The sequence below is a fragment of the Triticum dicoccoides genome, chromosome 5A, assembly GCF_002162155.2.
Source record: "Triticum dicoccoides isolate Atlit2015 ecotype Zavitan chromosome 5A, WEW_v2.0, whole genome shotgun sequence".
NCBI lineage: Eukaryota > Viridiplantae > Streptophyta > Magnoliopsida > Poales > Poaceae > Triticum > Triticum dicoccoides.
Window position 1 is genome coordinate 229,685,595 of NC_041388.1, and position 7,152 is coordinate 229,692,746.

The following is a 7,152-nucleotide window of genomic DNA, read 5'->3' on the forward strand; positions in this document are numbered from 1 at the left end:
TTGCTCCAATTTGCGACGCAATTCACGACGATAGTAAGGAGGAAAAAATTGTTGTCTCATTACAGCTTTCAAAACTTTCCAAGTTGTGGGTTGGTTATCAATGTTTTTCTTACAATGTACACTCCACCAAATAGAAGCAAAACCAGTAAATGCTCTAATGGAAGCTCGTACTCTCTCAAGTTCAGAAAAATCATGGTGACTAAAAACTTGTTCTACTTCAAGCTCCCAAGCTAGATAAATAGCAGGATTAAATCTACCCTCAAATGATGGTAAAGAGATAACCTGTCCATATGCTTGTGTGTGTTGTCCCAACTCTCGTGATGGTGAAGATGTGTCCGTCGTCCAAGAACTTTTATCTCTGGAACCTATCATGATTAGTAGAAACAAGAACCAAAATTCGAGAATAATGTTCCTATGAACTACTAGGATGTGGTTGTAAAGTGCTCATAGTAAAGCAAATATCAATATCTTACAAGTTCTTACCATGCAGCAGGTGGTGAGAGGCAACTAGCGGTGTCAAATAACTCCGAAGATTGTGTAAAGCGATTGCCAGGGGAACATGCGTATACACGGTGTAGAAATATGTGGAGCTGGGTTGGCTATATATGGTAGCAAAAGATTACCAATAATCAATTCAGAGATGCAATGTTGAATAAACGCTCAACGACGGTACTATGCTGGTCCTAGGCTAGACCGAACTAGAGACGCGAGCCTAGAACACTAATGAGGTCACGTCGTAGCACAACTAGCATCAATGAAGGATACTAAGTAGCTCTGGACAGCAAGATATAAGTGAAGATCACAACGGCAGTAAAGATAATGATGTGAAACAACAGCCAAGCAGGATATATCAACAACTTTGTCTCCAACTTTCCTCTGAAAAAGTTTGTGCCGATTTTTTTGTTTTTTTTTCAAGAATGGTATTGACTCAAGCTTTCAAACACAAAAGGAATTACTCAATTCCGAGTTGATATGAGGAGTCAAAAAATTCGAAAACTGTCCTGAAAAACTGGAATAAGCTGTGTTCATGAACTTCGGAGGGCAAAAAGACCTATTTAGAAGCCGATTTTGAGGTGCCAAATATTGAACTAGCTTCTTCAACTATTTAGATGCGGCTCGTCGCTAGCTTTCGTTTGAGTACTTGCGGAGGCAAAACGGACTTCGTATGAAGAAGTTATGCCTGTTTTACTGAACAGTGCACAAAACAGATTCCAATCCGAATTCAACTACGAGATTGAGTCTAAAAAGATCCGAATTTTGTTTTTTGTTTCTTCTCTATTTTTTTCCTCACACTTTTTTTTCTTTCTCTCCTTTTTTTTCTCTGACTTTTTTTTTCTCGTTTTTTTTCTCTCGTTTTTTTTTCTCTTTTTTTCTCCCTCTTTCCAAAACAAACTAGATAAGATGCAGATTGGATCAAGTGAAGATGTGAACGATCTCAACCATTATTATGACAATGAATGGTGGGTAGCACGTGGTGGAAATTGATGGATGGGTGGTGGACAGCGGAAGAGATAATGATGCAACGGTGGCGTGACTAATGTGAACAGAACTCGAAACTCTAAACGAACTAGACACTAAGACCAGCAACTCGACACGACGATGCAACCGATAATTCAACTATGCAAGCAATGAAAAGAAAAGTGCAAAGGCTCAGACTGGCTTGGACCAAGGATGAATTGATCTAACTCTTTTTTGTGGCTTTTTCTTGGACAATAGGTAAGAAAATAAATCTAATCTAGGAAAACTGGAAATTCTCACCGAGCAACCTGAAAACTGATATCACTTGATAGAGGCGAGGGTCCCAATCTTTCGATGAGATGATAAATATCGATTTGGTGGAGACGACTTTGACGATCCGACTACAAACGTGCACGACGTTGCGCCTTAGCAACCGCTAAACCAATCTCTTGAGGTTACTGACGATGCTGGAAGCACGGTCAGCCTGACCACGAAGGTCTATTCCTGCAAGCAATCAAAGAACGAGCAAGAATATGATAAAGCAATCTGAATATCGCAAATATATATGAAGTGTTGATAATGGTGGGGATCCGGAAGCGGTCTTGGTCTGGTCGTTGGACACAAACGAAGTACACGAAGTTGCAATGGCTAACTTTTAACTAAACAAATCCCGAGCAAAAAGCTACTAGATGGATCTACTTATATAGGAGCAAGGGGTGGCGGCCAAGGAGCTGGGAGGACGTCCCAAGGCAACCTAAAACTAACCCTAGGTCGTACAAGGCTCATGGGCCCAAGTGGAGGTGATGCAACACCTTTGGGCTTGTAGTTTGACTCGGATTCTGCTGCAACGTCAGATTGTTTCGTCCGTAACTCAACGCTCCGGACGAATTTAAAGATTAATCCAATTGGGTTGGAAAAAGCACGAAATCTAGTTTCCAACAGAAAAAGAATCACCCAATTCGGAGTCCGTATGAAAAAGTTGTTGGCGTTTTGAGTCAGGTATGTCTGTGCAGTCCGAATCTGAATCCAGAACGTGAGAGACTTGAACTCTATCTTCTCTTGGCCCAAAAGTGACGTGAGAGGACTTTTTGCACACAACCTAAACTTCTCCTTTTCCCTTGTCTTCATATGTGGATTGTACAAATGTCCCATACACCTGCAATTAGACAAAAACACAAAAGTGTGTGAAGTATTTTTGTTCTGGATAACATAAATAGATTATTGAATAGTTTGCATTAGAAATCACCTGACAAATATGCATGTATGCAATATTTTTGGTCGTATCCAAGGTAGTCATGTCCTCATCAATAAAGATTTCATCCTATATTCGCAATATCCCGATTGCAATCTCAGTTTCTTGCTTGTTCTTTGTTTGCTCGCAAGAAACAGACCCTCGTGGTCAGGTTGATCGTGCTCCGGCGTGGTCAATAACCATCGGAAGTTGGTTTAGCGATTGCTAAGGCGCGACGTCTCGCACGTTCGTAGTCGGATCGTCAAGGTCGACTCCCACAGAAAACGATAGCCACCATCTCATCGAAACATCGGGACACCTTAGCCCCTATCAAGTGGTATCAGATTTCCAGGTTGCTCGGTGAGATTTTACAGTTTTTCGTAGATTAGATCGAGTCTGTTCTTCATACCTACAGTCCACGAAAAAGCCACAAAAAAATTAGGGTTAGTTCATCATATCCGAACCAATGTGAGCCTTTGCATAATCTTTTTAGGGTTTTTGCTTTGTTGAATTTGCGGTTGCATCGTCGTGTCAAGTTGCTGGTCTTAGAGTCTAGTGTTTTAGAGTTTTGGGTTCTGGTCATAAGTTGTCACGCCGCCGTCGCACCATCATCATCGCCCATCTACCACTTTTGCTTATCCGCCACCGCTCTGAATCCATATCCATATACCACCACCAATCTGTATCCATATACCACCACCAATCTGTATCCATATACCACCACCGCTACCATATACCACCACCGCTGCCATATACCACAACCATATATTCACCACCAATCCGAGTTCTTCTCATATTAGGTTTGTTCTTAGATCAATCTAAATTCCGATTCGTGTTTCCTTGCCTGCGTAGGTCTCGAAAAAAAAAGAGTCTGGAGACCCCCGGGCAGTTTTTAGGCCAAAATTTTCACGGGCAAATTTTTTTCCCTATCCTATTTTTAGTCTTTTCTGAGTCTTTTGAGCCACGTGCCATCATAGTGATTTTTTTCGCACTTTTTCGTCGTCGCTGCCCTGATTTCCGAAAAAAAGTGAATTTTTTTTTGTGCCCATCCTATCAGTTTGACGAAGGAAGAGTTTTGAGACACTCGCCATTATAGTGATTTTTCGCAAAAAAAGAGGAGCGCAAAAAAAAGGAGCGCAAAAAAAAGAGCGAAAAAAAAGAGTTCCAGAGTGTGCTTTTCCCTTTTTTACGTGCAGCGCCATGATTTTGTTAGTGTTCTAGGCTCGCGTCTCTAGCACGGTCTAGCCTAGGACCAGCACAGTACCGTCATTGAGCGTTTATTCAACTTTGCATCTCTGAATTGATTATTGCTGACCCTTTTTGCTACCATACTATAAGCCTTCCCAGCTCCACATACATCTACGTCGTGCGTTTGACTCTCGCTGGCAATCGCTCTATCCAAGCTTTTGAGAGTTTTGACTATAACGGTTGCCGATCACCGCCTGCTGCTGGGTAAGAACTGGTAAGAATTTGAGATTTGCTTGACGGATTTGTGACACCCGCCACCACCACCACTTGTTAGTAGTCTGTAGGATCATATTCTTGTGTGTTTCTATTGCTGCTAACCATGCCAGGATCACAAGCCGACGAGACTGACTGGGAGAACTTGACGAACAAGGAGCTTCATGATACGTTTCAGCAAATGATGAGTGGACAGGTGCAATATGTGATAAACAGATTTGAAGAGGCCATGGAGAAGATAGATGGCATGGAGAAGACGTTTGAAACAAAGCTCGATAACAAGTTTGCTGAATTGCTTTCGCGTTTTCCACCACCACCACCGGCTGCTCCTGCCGCACCTCTGCAACAATAGCAACAACACCGACTACCTCCACGTCGAGAAACAGCCCTCCGCCGAGCGAGCCGTGTCCCTCTTCAGTCGGGGCAAACTGCTGGTGCTGCTGTTGATACTTCTGTGGCTCCTACTGCTGATGTGGAGGAGGATGATTATGTGGGAGATTATGAGGATGAGGTTGATCAAAATCAGAACTACGTGCCACCACCAGCACAGCAACCACCAGGTCGTCCACATGCAAATAATGGCAATGGTAGGGCTCACCCTCAGGTACGAGATCATGACCATCTCCCTAAATTAAAATTGAATATTGCACCATTTGAGGGTAGATATGTTCCTGATATATATCTTACATGGGAGTTAGAAACTGAACAACGATTTTCATGTTTACAATATCCCGAGGAGAGACGTGTTCCTGCTGCTGTTTGTGCATTCACTAGTTTTGCATGTGTTTGGTGGTCTGAGCATTGTAGATTATATCCTATTCCGGCTACTTGGGCTGCTTTGAAAACTGCTATGCGTACTCGTTGGGTTCCACCATATTATCAACGTGAATTACTTCAAAAATTGCAGCGCTTAAGACAGGGAAAAAATTCTGTAGAAGAATATTATCAGGCATTACAAACTGGCATGATTAGATGTGGTATTGTTGAGGAGAATGAAGCTATGCTTGCACGTTTTATGGGTGGATTAAATAGAGAGATTCAGACGATTCTAGAGTCTAAGGAGTATACTAATATCACTCGTTTATTCCATCTTGCTTGTAAAGCTGAACGTGAAGTGCAGGATCGACAGGCATTGGCACGGACTAACTTTTCTGCAGGTCGACCTTCATCATGGACACCACGTGCATCATCTACTTCCACACGTTCTGCTACACCGGCGCCTCCGTCGGCTGCCACCTCCAACCGTGATACAATAAAGCAGGCACAATCACCACTATCTGCCAAGAGCACACCTTCTGGGCCTGCAAAGAGCTCTTCTTCATCCATGGCATCAACAGGGCAAACACATGATATTATTTGTCGACGTTGCAAGGGTGGAAGTCATTATGCGAGAGAATGCCCATCTAAGCGTGTGATGATAGTTACTGAGGATGGTGGGTATGAGTCCGCTAGTGACTATGATGAGGAGACTTTGGCTCTTATTACATGTGACAAACACGGTGGAGACGATTCTGATCATGAGACGCAATACATGGCTCCTGAAGATGCTGACTGGTATGAATGTTTAGTTGCTCAACGTGTTTTGAGTGTGCAGGTTACACAAGCTGAGCAAAATCAGAGGCACAATTTGTTCCATACCAAGGGAGTTGTGAAGGAACGTTCTGTGCGCGTCATCATAGACGGAGGGAGCTGCAACAACTTGGCTAGCATGGAGATGGTGGAGAAGCTTTCTCTCACCACAAGACCACATCCACATCCTTACTACATCCAATGGTTCAACAACAGCGGCAAGGTTAAGGTAACACGTACTGTTCGTGTGCATTTTAGTATCTCTACATATGCTGATTATGTTGATTGTGATGTGGTACCTATGCAAGCATGTTCCTTATTACTTGGTAGACCATGGCAATTTTATAAAAATTCTGTACACCATGGTAAAAACAATCACTATACTCTTGTTCATAACGATAAAAATATTACTTTGCTTCCTATGACTCCTGATTCCATTTTGAAAGATGATATTAATAGAGCTAATAAAGCAAAACAGGAGACGAATAAGAGTGAAAATCAGATTGTGGCAAAAGAATTTGAGCAACAAATGAAGCCTAATAATAAACCATCTAGTGTTGCTTCTGAAATTAAATTGAAAAGTGCATGTTTATTTGCCACCAAATCTGATATTGATGAGCTAGATTTCAGCAAATCTGTTTGCTATGCTTTTGTGTGCAAAGAGGCATTATTTTCATTCGAGGACGTGCCTTCCTCTTTGCCTCCTGCTGTCACTAACATTTTGCAGGAGTTTGCTGACGTCTTTCCACAAGACGTGCCACCGGGATTACCGCCTATTCGAGGGATTGAGCATCAGATTGACTTAATTCCCGGTGCTTCACTGCCAAACCGTGCACCATACCGTACCAATCCAGAGGAGACGAAGGAGATTATGCATCAAGTACAAGATCTTCTCGACAAAGGTTATATACGCGAATCCCTTAGTCCTTGTGCTGTTCCTATTATTCTAGTGCCGAAAAAGGATGGTACATCACGTATGTGTGTTGATTGTAGAGGCATTAATAATATTACTATTCATTATCGTCATCCTATTCCTAGGCTAGATGATATGCTTGATGAATTGAGTGGCTCTAAATATTCTCCAAAGTTGATTTGCGTAGTGGATACCATCAAATTCGTATGAAATTGGGAGATGAATGGAAAACAGCATTCAAAACTAAGTTTGGATTATATGAGTGGTTAGTCATGCCTTTTGGGTTAACTAATGCACCTAGTACTTTCATGAGATTAATGAACGAAGTTTTACGTGTTTTCATTGGACGATTTGTGGTAGTTTACTTTGATGACATATTGATTTATAGCAGATCTTTGGAAGAACATTTGGAACATTTACGTGCTGTTTTTATTTCTCTACTGATGCACGTTTGTTTGGTAACCTTGGGAAGTGCACCTTTTGCACCGACCGAGTATCTTTTCTTGGCTATGTTGTTACT